Source organism: Parus major, chromosome 3, assembly GCF_001522545.3.
Source record: "Parus major isolate Abel chromosome 3, Parus_major1.1, whole genome shotgun sequence".
NCBI lineage: Eukaryota > Metazoa > Chordata > Aves > Passeriformes > Paridae > Parus > Parus major.
Genome location: NC_031770.1, coordinates 88,237,194 through 88,250,565, shown reverse-complemented (window position 1 = coordinate 88,250,565; position 13,372 = coordinate 88,237,194). Strand labels below are relative to the sequence as shown.

The 13,372-nt window shown below is 39.7% G+C and overlaps 1 long non-coding RNA gene across 3 annotated transcripts in view; it reads left to right on the top strand.

Moving 5' to 3' along the window:
• Window positions 1–2,813: 2,813 nt before the first annotated feature.
• The window catches only part of LOC107201682, a 173,056-nt gene continuing 162,497 nt past the window's right edge, over window positions 2,814–13,372 (top strand). For all 3 annotated transcript variants that reach the window (XR_001520344.2, XR_001520340.2, XR_001520339.2), the window contains exons 1-2: window positions 2,814–2,883; window positions 2,988–3,204. This is a non-coding gene — a long non-coding RNA (uncharacterized LOC107201682). The remainder of the gene's footprint in view (window positions 2,884–2,987; window positions 3,205–13,372) is intronic.

Below are 13,372 nucleotides of genomic sequence, written 5' to 3'. Positions count from 1 at the left end.
CATGGCTGAGGTCTTAGAGCTGGGTTGGACTCTCTGATCTTGGAGATCTCTTCCAATCTACTACTTCTGTGATTCTGTGTGATTGACCCCTGGGCTGTGGGTGAGAGGGACAGCCCTGGCACCCCTTCTTTTCCTACAACTCCCTTATCCTCTGTCCCTGTGCTGAGACCATATCAAGCTCTCCAAGGTTGCTCCTGGGCTGGCCAGCTGCTTTCCATCCTGCCCTGTCCCCAGCTACTCCTCTGTCCTATGGGACTGGATTGCCTGTGTCACTGAGGCAGCTCGGCAGCTCCACACTTGATGGCTTGGACAACCTTAAACAGTGTGTTTTATTCTGAGGTAATTGCAAGGGAAGACACAGCAGCTGGTGGAAAATTCTGGTATGTGTTCATCATCACCAGCATGGGTGGCACAAGGCATTCCACCCTGTCCTCTGCCTGGGCAGCTGCGAAAGGCAGTGCTGCAGTCAGGAAGTGGGTCTGGCAGGCAGAGTGAAAACCAAGTAATGGGGAGGGAAATCTCTTCCTGGCTCGCTGATGCTTAAAAGAAGCCAGACTTCTGGCTTCTGGAGTTATTTTTCTGTGTTGATAATTTCCTTTCACAAGGAAATCTTTCCCTCCCTTCCCTCACCTCTCTGGTGCGCAGAGGGTGATGGGGAGAGTTATGTTCTTACCTGGCAGTGGCTTTTCCAGATTGCAGCTTCCATGCCAAGGGAGAAGGAGATGTGGCCCTGACCACCTGATGAGGGGCCCCTAGACTATAGGGCACTGCTGTAGTGTATGAAGCTGCTTCACCTTTATTTTTAAGTCTCTTTCTTGGACTGTGGCTCATCTGTGACTTGCTCCTGTGGTGCAACAGATGTCTGACCCATTGCAATGCCAAAATCTAGAGGCACATCCTAAAAAACCCTGAAAAATAAGAGGGTGGACATCCCAATACAAAATTCTTTTTAATAAGGTTAGTCTGAAGAATCCCATTGCACAGCCATTCTGCGGAGTTACTCTCTTTCTACATTTGTTACATTGTTGTTTTTTTCTTTTGGTATGAAAAATTTATTTCTGTACTGGGGAAAAGCAACCCTTCCAATGAAACAATGCTGAGCAATGCTGATTTGACATCAAAATGACTTTTGATATGAGCAGTTGAAATGCTAAAGGTTGTATTTCCAGAAACTGAAAGCACATATTAAGTGGAGGAACATTCATCTGAGCATTAGCAGAGTTTCCTGAAGCAGAACAAAGAGGTAAGCTCCAAGCATCCATCTGATTAGAAGCTAAAAGGATCTGATTTTACCACTGAGCATGCTGTGTAAACATGTAAGCATGCCCTTATCTCCCTTTATATTTTCTGTGTTGCAATCTCTTGTTCTTCTTAAGATGTTTTCTGTGTCTTTTCTGGAAAATAGAAGCCTAAGTCCCATTACCCAGATCCCCCTCTGTACCACCTGCTCTGTGAAACCCACAGGATGTTTCTCTGTGTGTTGGAAAAATCAGTTGGGATAACAAGTACAGTATACTTATTTTAAACCTATACCCCAAAGCCCCCAAACCTAAGCTGTTTGTTGACCAGGACCACTATTCCTTGAGGGTCACCTTCCAGATTAGCCTGGGAGCAGCTACAAATGCCATAAGTGCTATATGACATTACAGAGAAAGGAGACAGGAACCAAGGGCAGGTTACTGCAAAAAAATGACTTGGTTGCTTAAAAAAAGAAAAATTATAGCAAATGAAGGTATGAGGCAGTCAATGACCTCTGATATTGTGTATCTGACTCCCTTAATGCTTAACAAATGGTTTTATCTCCGTGGCTGGCTTTGGAGGAATGGAGCATGTACTCAGTACAAGCATAAGCATTTTTTCCAGAATAACACAGAAGTTAATGTGCTACAATAAAAGCATCTGCTTTATTTAATGACCCATTTCATCATGTGATTCCTGTCTTTAGCTATGAAATGCCAGCAGTTTTCAAGTAGGCTGGGAGTGTCCCAGCACTGATGTGCCTGTTATCTTATTTATGAGAAGGAAAGAAGCAAATGAGAGCTGTAAATTATTTCTGTCAATTCTGGAGTCTTCCTCTTCTGACTGGGTCTGGCATGGTGGCCCCTGGGGAAACTTCTTCTCAGGCCAAGCAGAAATCTTCTCCTTTCCCCTTTTTCTGCTCTCTACTGTTCAAAAAACATTGTGTATTTACAGGCAAAATGCCAAAAATGTTTTGGAAGGGCCCTGGTGTTGGACTACAGACTCTGCAAGGCAGCAATGGAGCTTCCCTCATGCAATGCAGATGGGACTGGGCCATTCAGAGATGCTGCTCTAACACTTGCCACTCCTCTTTGCTGCGTGCTCGACCATGAGAATAAAAACAGATGAGTTCTGCTCTTACTGTCCAGAAACTAATCTGGTTAATAATAAATGGTGATTATAAATTATTCTACTTTATGGAATATACTGGAGCAGATGAGGTCAGCTGCCTACAATCACACATTCTCCTAATTTCTCTAGAAATGTTATATTTAAAGAGTGAGGTACAGTAAAATATAATTATTCAGCCAGTGTTGCTAACTGGAAGATAATGCAATGCACTTGTACATTTTGTATTTAAAGGTGAGAAGAATTTTCCACGTATTTCTCTAGCTTGTTCCTTCAGACACTCCTTTATAGTCCTTTTTGGTATGGACTCAGTTCAGAATAGCCACAGCAGAATTCCCAGCAGGTGTGTGCAAAGCTACATGAAAAGCATAATATCCACAAAGTTAATTTTCAAGCTGCAGTCTGCTTACACAAGCACTACAGCTCTGCTGTGGGGAAAAACAGGAAATAAAGGTTTTCAGCAGACAGTTGGAAGTAAAGCTCATGACACCATTGCTTCTCCTACCTCATCTGAGGGTAATCAATTGATTTAAATTAATTATATATTATTTAAATAATTATTATATTATTTAAATAATAAATTAATTCAATCCAGATAATTTTTTAAATCCATTTCCTAGCACAGTTCCGTGACTGGCTGTGCTGCCTGGATGGAGGAGGAGCAATGGGAAGAGGGGATGGCCTTTTTCTCCCAGTGTCACCAGCGATGCTGGGTTGAGTGACCCAGGCACCAGTGGTCTCCAGCCAGAGGGGGCCCCTGGGGACCTTTTTGGCAGTGGGAAGTGTTCTGCAGCTGATCCATGAAATGACAAGTAGACAAACACAGACTCTTCCCAGGTGAGTGTGTTAATGTGACATAAGGTGAAGGTTGGCTCAAAACATAAAGTAACATCTAGCCTAGCTAAGCATAAACATTCTTTCTGGTTAGTTTTTTTACAGTTTAACATTTTCTCTGGAAGTTTTTATGATGTCCTTTCTTTACGTCTTGAGGAACTGAACTCCTTTTTTCCCTCCATTATTGCATTTCTATCAATTTCCTGTATGCTTTGCTTACATGTAATGTCTTCCTTTTAATTTGTTTTTCAACATGCTTCAGTCCTTGTGAAAGTCTCTTGTGACCATTGCATTGGACCAAAGTTCAGAGCTGGTTGCTTTCCATCAGAGACTTCCATTGGCCTCTGTTCATATGCTCACTTGCTACATTAAGTAGATAAAAGCTTTTTTTTCTTGAGTCATTGCTTATCTGTTTCCCAGGTTCCCAGAGCATGGTAATAAAGCTATATTAGGTTACTTGTTGTTTTTAATAGCAACATGCCCTGTTCAGCAGTGACTGGAAGTGGAATAGCCTCAAGATAAAGGAAAACCAAAATGCAAAACATTATGGTGACATTAATGTTATAATGTTATGAAGGGGATCCCCTCTATCACAAATTCTCTCTGCCCCTTGTGTATGAGTAGGGCTGCTAGGACCAGTAGAAATGGTGTGTTTATTTTCTGAGTTTTTCTCATAGTGCCCAAGGCGAGTAATTGGAATTTCATTCTCTCATTGTTAACCGTGATACCCAGAATTCATGTCCTAAAGGGCAGTTTATCTCTGGAGAGCTAATACATAAAAATGTGGTAAATTCTTACAGCACATTTTCATTTCCTGTGTGTAAACAGATTTGGATTTAGTTTTGCCTATTGCAGATGAATTTCCTATTTTTCCCCCTGCATATTTTCTTCTTTCTCTTGCCCTCTCCAGGGCAGCTGGAGAGGACTAAAGTGGATTTTTTTTCTCACTTGCGCTACACAAAAGAATCATTAAATTAGATCTGGATTGTGGTGCCCAGTTGAGTCCCCACTTACATCTGTGGAAGAACACTAAAGGCACAGAGAAAGGATGTAGCCTGTGGAAACTTCAGTGATGGAGGCTGGATTGTCTCAGAGGGAGCTCTGGGTTAGCTGGAGTCAGAAACCCATCTTCCCATTTGTGAAATGACAATCTCATGTAAATCACAAAGACATGACCAACCCTTTGATGCTGCTCGTGCAGAATTGGTCTGTGAAGCTGAGTTGTTTTTGAAATAAGATTTTGTTAAGAGATGTACTGGGACCCCACCCTGAAGTGAATAAAACTTTCAGGTAGATGAACACTTCTTAATGTGAGACCATTTCCCCTGCAGCATGCAACATTTTGTTTTAGAAGTTATGGTCAGTTTCAGATGTCTTTTAACTGTGTTATGAATTACATACATAAGAAAGAGGATTATGGAGCAATATGTTTCCCCTTTCTCGTGGTCATAGGTCAGCAGTTTCAGGGTGAGAGGTGTGAAGGCAAGGACAGTGAGTATTTCTTTCTATACATTAAAACTTTTTTATTGATAAGGTTTAATACCATCCATGCTAACATAATGCCATTATTCCAGTGAGTAAAGAGCTTCCATTGCTCTAGGGTCAGTCTTATAACGAATTAAACAGTCAAGCAGCACTATCACCATAAAGTAGACCCTTGATCTTCAAAATTTGGTGGTATGCAGGTTTCACTACAGAAAAAGGAATTCTTTGTCAAGTTTAGTGAGAAGTGAAAATAAATCTGTGTAAGCTTCTGGAGTTTTGGTTTATTTTGGGGTTTTGAACAGCACAGACTTACTAGAAAATTTTGTTAGTGTCTAGTTCCCAAAGCAAGCAACTGGTTTGTGCAGCAGCATCAGAAATCAGGTATGCAAAATAGAAACAAATGTGGGTTTTGTTAGCCAGGAGAGTGCATAATCAGGCATCTTTAAGGCTCCCTTAAAAAATATAAAACGTTTAAAGTCACGTACAAAATCATATCAAGTCACAGGTATTGGAACTGGAAAATGGGAATTTGTAAACTTTTCCAGGCTTACCTGCAAGCTCTCAAAATATCTATGAGAAGAGCAAAACCCTTGTGGTTTTGAATGAGAAATTTATTTTTGAAAGTTATGAAAAAGGTTGCTATTAGAAAACTAATTTACTTGTAGTAGACTCCTTTGCCTGGGGAAAACTCTGGTTTCTCAGACCCTTGGATTATTCTGGCAATGAACATTTTCCACCCAGGGACGCAGGCTCATGAATCCAGCTGAACTGTTGTGGTTTTGCTCAGCTGCCCGCTGCAGCCTAGGAAAGCTCTTCCTCCCTGGCTGTGTTCTAATCCATTCTGAACAAGCTGCAGAGAGGAGAGAGCAACTTATGGAGAAACTGAAGGCTGATCTCCTAGCAAATTGAAGCTTTAATAACTAAAAACGGAAATGAGAGAGGAGTGAAGGTGGGAGAAGATTCTGTGAGTCTCTTGTCCATCAGGCTGGGATTAGGGGTTGCCCTGCCTCCCCCAGCAGGACTGAGGCACCACTTATCCTCCTCCCAGGGGGCATGGCTCGGTTTTGTCTGTGTATTGATAGCTGTATTTATAGCAGGACATGCTGAAATTCTCATAACTGTGTCTTATGAAGAGAAAAACAGTTCATGGTGCAATTTTTTCTGCCCTGCCCATCCCAATTTAAACTTCTCAAACCTGTGTGCAAAACATCACAGCCTCACGGACTTTTGCAGGCACAGGTTTTCTGAGGTAAACAGAAAGCCCTTTGAAAATTGCATTCCTAATCCATTTTTCTTCAGCATAATGTCTGCTTTAATAATGTCTGTTCTCTCATCAATTTTCATCTATGGAGAACTGAAATAGATAAATGTATATTGATCTCTATTAACTACCAATTGTTTACAAGTTGCCACTACAACTTGAGCAGAAAATTTTTTAAAGGTTAAACTATGTGGACTTACCTTGTTGAAAAGCAGTGGTTGCCTCTGTTCTGGCTGTTCTTGTCCATGTGGGTATTGAACCACTGCACTCTCTGGTAGCATTATATAGATAAGATTCACTTGAAATTTTCTCTCTCATTTGTATTCAGGTACATTGCACATAGTTAATAGTGGCTGATACTTTGCTGCTTCAGAAACAAAATGAGAAGCTGAAATCTCAAGTTTTCCATATCTATTTCAAGTGACTGAAATGACAAGGACAAAAATTGCCATTTTCTGTGGACAGTGGTTGCATCAAATAATTAGAAGAACTTTTGCTACTTAGTTTATTGGATCATTTGAAAATGCTTTTTAGATAGAGTGGCACAGAAATAATGGATATGACAGATGAAACCCCACCAAATCATTAAATATCTGTATCTCAGACAAAACTGCAATGCTGGAGGACAATTCTGAGTCTCTGTTTCATGTCTGATTGCAAAGAGCACATAGGGGTGTTTTATCAAGCACCGAGGTGTCGGGGATGTGAGACCTTGGAGGCCAAGGAACAAAGGGAAAACATAATGTAACTGCACTGCCAACACGAACCATGGAATTAAGTGGACCCTCAGCAAGTTTGCCAACCACACCAGCCTGAGGTTGACAGGCTCAGGAAGGAAGGGAGGACATCCAGAGGGACCTTGTCAGGTTTGAGATGTGTGTCCCTGCCAACCTCATGAAGTCCAACAAGGCCAAGTGCGAGGTCTTGTCCTGGGCTGGGGCAATCCCAAGCACAAGCACAGACTGGGTGGTGAATGGATTAAGAGCAGCTCTGAGGAGAAAGATTTGGGGTTATTGGTTAACAAGAAGCTGGACATGTCAACGCTGTGCATTTGCAGCCCAGAAAGCCAAAAGCAGCATGGCCAGCAGGGTGATTCTGCTCCTCTACCCTGCTCTGGTGAGACACACTTGCAGTGCTGCATCTAGCTCTGGGGTTCCAAGCATAAGAAGGGTGTGGACCTGTTGGAGTGAGTCCAGAGGAGAATCACAAAGGTGATAAAAGGTGATAAAAAGGTTAAAGAACCTCTCCTATGGAGACAGGCTGAGTGAGTTGGGGGTTGCTCTGTCTGGAGAAGGCTCTGGGGAGACCTTATAGCAGCTTTCCAGCACGTAAAGATGGCTTTTAAAATTTCCTCGTGATAGGGTTAATGGGAATGGCTTCAAACTGAAACAGGGCGGAGTTAGATTTGCTATTAGGAATTAATTCTTTACTGTGAGGGTGGTGAGGCACTGGAACAGGTTGCCCAGAGAAGCTGTGGGTGCCCCATCCCTTGGAAGTGTTGAAGGCCAGGTTGGATGGAGCGCTGGGCAACCTGATCTAGTGCTTGTCATGCCAGCTTTTGGCTTGGGTTGGAACTCGATGATGTTCAGGCTTCCTTCCAACCCAACCTATTATATGATTTTATAATTTTTAGTTAAAATCTTCTGTATAACTCTGTGAAGCAACTGATTGGGATATAATATAACTTAGTAAATGCTAAAAGACAGAGATAGTATCAGCGCTATATTTAGGGGGATAATTTGTGTTCCGTAGAGATTACTGGTAAGTGCATGTGTTCATATATTCATAATGACTTGCCTAAAGGTGTTATTTGGTGTGGTTTTCCATAATTAAGAAGTCTACATGTCACTGCTTTTTCTAACAGTGTATGCCAGCAGAAAGCACTTTTCTGCCTAGAATGAAACCCATCCCTAGGAGCTAACCACAGTTTCAAATAGCAGAGGCGTTTCAATATGTTACAGAGTCCTGCATGTTGGCTAGCTGCTTTTCAAGTAAAAGATTTATGATATATATAAAACAGATGAATAGTGGAACCAGCAGCTGTGAACTGTTAATGCAAGAGTGGTTGACTTGTGCAATCAGGTAAGGTCAGTTGCTATGAGGCGTCGGGAAAGAATAGATTCCATATCATTCAGATCAATGTGCTTCAGTACATTCTCTTAAAACATCCCAATTTCCAGGCAGTCTGTAGACTCTAACCATTTCCTGAAGCAATTAACAAAGTATAATGCAAAGCCAAGCAGAGATGAAAACCAAAATGAACTATTGACTGTAAAACATGGAGTAAATCTCATGTCACTTCTCGCTTAGTCATAGCTAAGTGCTGTTAATCATCTACTCTTTGTTGCATTGTCAGGTGAACAGCTGAGATTTTAGGTGATTTATATGCCTGTTCATTTTGCAATGCAAATGCCTGGAAGTGCATGTGCTCTGCTGCCAAATGTCAGCTGGGAGGAGGTAACCTGCAGCTTTTTGTGCTCTGGGAGTACCTTGAACTCCTCTTGAGTCATCCCCATGGGAGGCATGACCTTATTCTAATTTGTTCATAAACAACTGTCTGTGTAAGTACCACCATACTGTTAGAGTATCTCATCTTTCCAAATCCTGCACCATAACCCTTTGTACTGTAAATACTTCCAGTAATATATGACCAAGCTCTGGGGTCATGAATCTGGCAGAATTGGCATTGGAACTTACAGACAGAGGACTGAACATGAGCATTTTGAACAGCTAAATTCAAATGTGTTTATTTTGGAAGAAATAGATCTAAAAGAAGAGTAAAGCATAGACCATGACTCTCGTGTGGACAGACTGGATAATAGATAATGCTCTTGTAAAGGAATAAAACATTTCAGTCCTTCCATTTTTCTTACACAAGCACTGCTGGGCCACATTTTTCCCTCTCTGACTCTCGTAAGGGCAGCAGGCTACCTAAAAGATTATCTTTCTTTTCAGAAAGTATCTCTAGCACAGCTTAAAGCAAAGCTTGGGTGGAAATGTTGATGTTTTATATATTATTATAAAGTGCTGTTAATGTTAAATGCTAAGCTCAGACTTTATGCAAGTAAAAGGAGCTTGGTCCTCATCCTGCCACAGGATAGGAAGTCCCTGTAGCTGCTGGGTGCAAGGCTCACCCTGCAACCATCTGGTGCCACAGAAATGGCTTTAACATTATTTATTTTCATCAAGAAGCTAAAAAGCTCTGTGACATTAGAAAAAAAAAGAAAATTTTTTAGATGTCATTACTCTTTTGGTGTTACCCCTTCAAGTACCTCTATGTCCTGAACTTCCCTAAAACTTAAGTTCTCTCTCAGTATCTTTTGTGTTGAGTCAGTTATTTCTGAGTACCTCAGGACAAAATTTGTAGATCAAAATGATGCCAAGAAATACCTATCTTTTTCTTATATTTTCCTAGCATTGTGCTCTTTTCAAGCTTAGAATAATCTAGTGCTCCCCTAAGGATAGCAGTTTATGCAACCTTTTGCAGAAGGGAAAGCTGTGTGTGCCTCAGTTGTCTGGTTCAGTATAGCATGTTGCAATATGTGGTCTTTCAAGAGAAGAATAATATATTTTGGCAGTTACTTTAACAGGGGAATGCTGACCCACTGCTGGATAGAGCAATGTGTTTTCTGTTCTCTCAGAGTAGTGTTGTCTCTTGTTATTATTTACTTTTTGGTTTGCATTAAGTTGTTTGGTAATGGCACTAAATTCCTTATTCATTTGGGAAGGGTAGTTGAATAATTTGCTTTATCTGATAATAGATATTTTGCTATGAAATGGGCTCAAGCTGAGCCATGGAAGGGTTAGATATCAGGCAGAAATTATTAAAGGAAAAAGTTGTCAAGCATTGGAATGGGCTTCCCAGGGAAGTGGTGGAGTCATCATCCCTGGAAGCGTTCAAGAAATGACTGGACATGGCACTCAGTGCTGTGGTTAAGTGGACAAGGTGGTGTTTGGTCAAAGATTGGGCTTGGTGATCTTTGAGATCTTTTTCAACCTTAATAATTCTGAGATTCTATGGATTTTGAAATCTGTCTGGAACTGTGATGATGTCCAGTAGACAAGATGTGCTCTAAATATCACCTTTTTAATGTTCAAGTAGAAAATATATTACAGTTTAATTTTTGAGAAAAGCATATTCACATTGTAGCATGCAGCCTGCAAATCTGCATGCTTTTATGAAGGTTCTTGAGAAATTTCAGCTTGTCTTTCTGGATTTTAATTTGTTTTCAAGCCACCACCATGTACAGACTTCTAAGTCTACTGTATTGAGCGTGTCAGTGACTTGAGAACTGTAACTTCCTGGGTGTCTGCTGTAGAGTCCTCTATATATTTTCAGATGTTTTTTCCCTTTCCCAAAGCTTTGTCAAACGTTTTTTGTTAATCTGTAGTAGTTTTCCTATGTTCTTAAATGTTTTATAAGCCTATTTGATCAGCCTGTTATACAGCAGTATAAAAGCCACTTGAATGATATGTTCTCCAATAGTCATAGCTTGGCTCAACACTAACAGGATAAACAGGTCCATAGATCTTTCTACATCAGCACCTATTTATTCTTTTCTCACACCTGACTTATGGGATAGACTTTATTTATTTCCCTATATCTGAGCAGAAATGCTATGTACCTCTACTTGGTTAACAAGTCTGTGTGACTGCACAACTCTTCACTCATGCTTTGATTATGTTTATTGTCAAACTTGACATTATCTTTTCTTACACATTAAAGGTGGATTGGGAGACCACTGAGAGAAGTAAATCTGAGGCTTTGCACTGACTTTAGTGAGCCTAATTTCTGTCTCCATGGGAACACGCAAACTTTTATATGAAATATGTAAATTGGACATACCTTTGTCTGTTATCTGTTAAGTAACCTAATATTAAAATTTATTATTTAAAGCATGTCACTCTGGCATCTGGTGAATATGATGTCCAAACAACAGAACCTTTTATTAAGTTAGCTCTTGCTATTCAGAGTGGCTGAATCTTGCCCTTCAGAAAAGCAGTCTTAAGCTTTTAAATGGGTTCTAATTCTCTATGCAGCTTACTGCACCATAGAAATATATTTTATGAAAGTATGCTTTCTTCGCCATTGACTGCTGGGATTAAATGCAGTAACATTAACCCATCATTACGCATTTCAATACCTGTCAAATTCTTGTACCATCCAAGAGGAGACTTTTCCCAGTTTATATATATAGAAGGAGTTCATATTTGTTCTGTGAGTCATTTCTCACTTCTAAAATTCATTCCCTGCTATGTGCAAAGGTTGTGCTAGGTTTCTGCATGTGGTTTCAGATTTATGGTCGCAGTGGTATTGCTAATCACAGGAGACAAGTCTGAGATGGAAAAAGGAGTTAAGAATTGTTGGCAGTTCTGTGAGAAGCTATATTAAATCTTCAGATATTAATCATTTCAATGAAGAGAAAGAATATGAAGTGCTATAAGAAAAAGGTTAGCTAAAAAAAATCCAAGTGTAATAAGAGAGGATGTGGAGATTTGGTCAAGTTACTGAGAATGAATTCTGAGAAAAAGAATTAGATAGGAACAAAAGAAAAAAATCCAGAAAATTTAAGACATATTAAGATAAACAAAGCAAGACCATGCAGTATAAAATACATATTATATAAGTACAACATGGAAAAAACTTACTCCACTCAGCAAAGAGGGAAAGTTGTGGACGGATGAAAAATAAAATATGAAATATTTAAATCTTTCTTAGTTCAGTTTCTCAGATTATTGCTTGACAAACTGCTATTGAGACAGGCAATAACTGAATGAAAGGTCAGGTTAGACCAGTTGAAAGACAGATGGGAGAACACTTAAAGCAGTTTAAGAAATTATCTGGATCATAACACCTGTGCCAGAATATTGTAAAAACTGGCTGAATCAATCACAAGTCATTATTAATCTTTGGGTGTTTGTGGAGGCTAAATGAAATTCTGAAGGAATGAGAACTTGGTACTTATTTTTATCTTATTAGGAATAGAAGGTTTTTTAGTCTTTATTCTGAAAAAAAGAAAAAAAAAACCAAAAAAACAAAACATGTTCCTCCAAATATTAATTTTTGTTCTCTCTTGATAGGACAAAAAGAAATGGGTTTTCAGTGTAGCAAGGCAAGTTTGGATGAGACAGTAAAACATTAAAAAAAGTAAAAATAAAAAAATCCCTAAATCTTTCTACTGTTAAAGGGGTACATATTCATGGAAACAGGTTGTTTTGAGAGTTTTGAGGGCACAGTCATGATGCATGGTTAAGATGAGGTTAGACAAACATCTGCCAGGAACAGTGTAGGCACATTTGACCCTGTTTATAGGGAAGAAATGGATTATATTGTCTCTCAGTGATCCTTTCAGGTTAGATACCTGCTTTCTTCTTATGCCATTATTCAAAATATCTATTTTAAGTGTCCTAACCTCTCATTCTGTCCCCTCTCTTTTTGGTTTGCAACATGCTTGTTCTGTGTAGCTGCCTGTTATTTCTCCAAGTTTGTGATTCTTAAAGCAGAGATTTTTCACAGCACCTGCTAATAAGGATTTAAATTTGTTGGCACCTAGATGCCTGTCACAAACCTTTCTCTAATGATACTAAAAATAGAATCATTAGAAGGTTTTTGGTTTTGAATACAAAAAAGTCAAACTATCTGAAAAACTTACTGCAAAATAGGTTTTTTTTTCAGGGGGTTGGGGAAGTAAAGGGAGTATTCTAATTTTGATTGATGCTGAATAGCAATTTAGAGAGTTTTATCCAGCATTATAAACTAGTGTTTTATGTTTAGCTTCATTTACAATGGAAAAGTCCTAAAAATGGCCAGGGTGCAGGGTAATTCCAGCTTGAATTTCATTGATGAAAATAGGACCAGCCTGAAAGTTTTTCAGTGCTGGATTTAATTCACTTTGAGTGAGTCTTACACAAGTAACATTTAAAGGATTCATACCAAGCAGTTCAGGCAGCATATTTTGGCTAAACCAAAAGTGTGAAAAGATAGTCACCATCCCTGGAGGTGTTTAAAAGATGTGCAGATGTGGCATATGGGGACACAGTTTAGTGGTGGGCTTGACAGTGCTGGGTTAATGGCTGGACACAAGTTTAAAGGTCTTCTCCCACTGAAGTGATTTTATGATACTATGATTCTACACGTGAGGGCTTCTTTTTTCTCTTTGAAGAATTTCCTTTGGTTTATCTTCTATCTCAACAACACCTAAATAAAACCAAAAATCATGTCTTAAAAATATCCTTATACATCTGGAAGCTCAGGTATAATTACACTCTTCTTATCATCCAAAAAAAATAAATAATTAAATAAGGGTCTTTGTACAGGTTTTGGCATCATTCTGCTTTTATTTAGACACTGAAGCACCTTCCCTTCCCTTCCCTTCCCTTCCCTTCCCTTCCCTTCCCTTCCCTTCCCTTCCCTTCCCTTCCCTT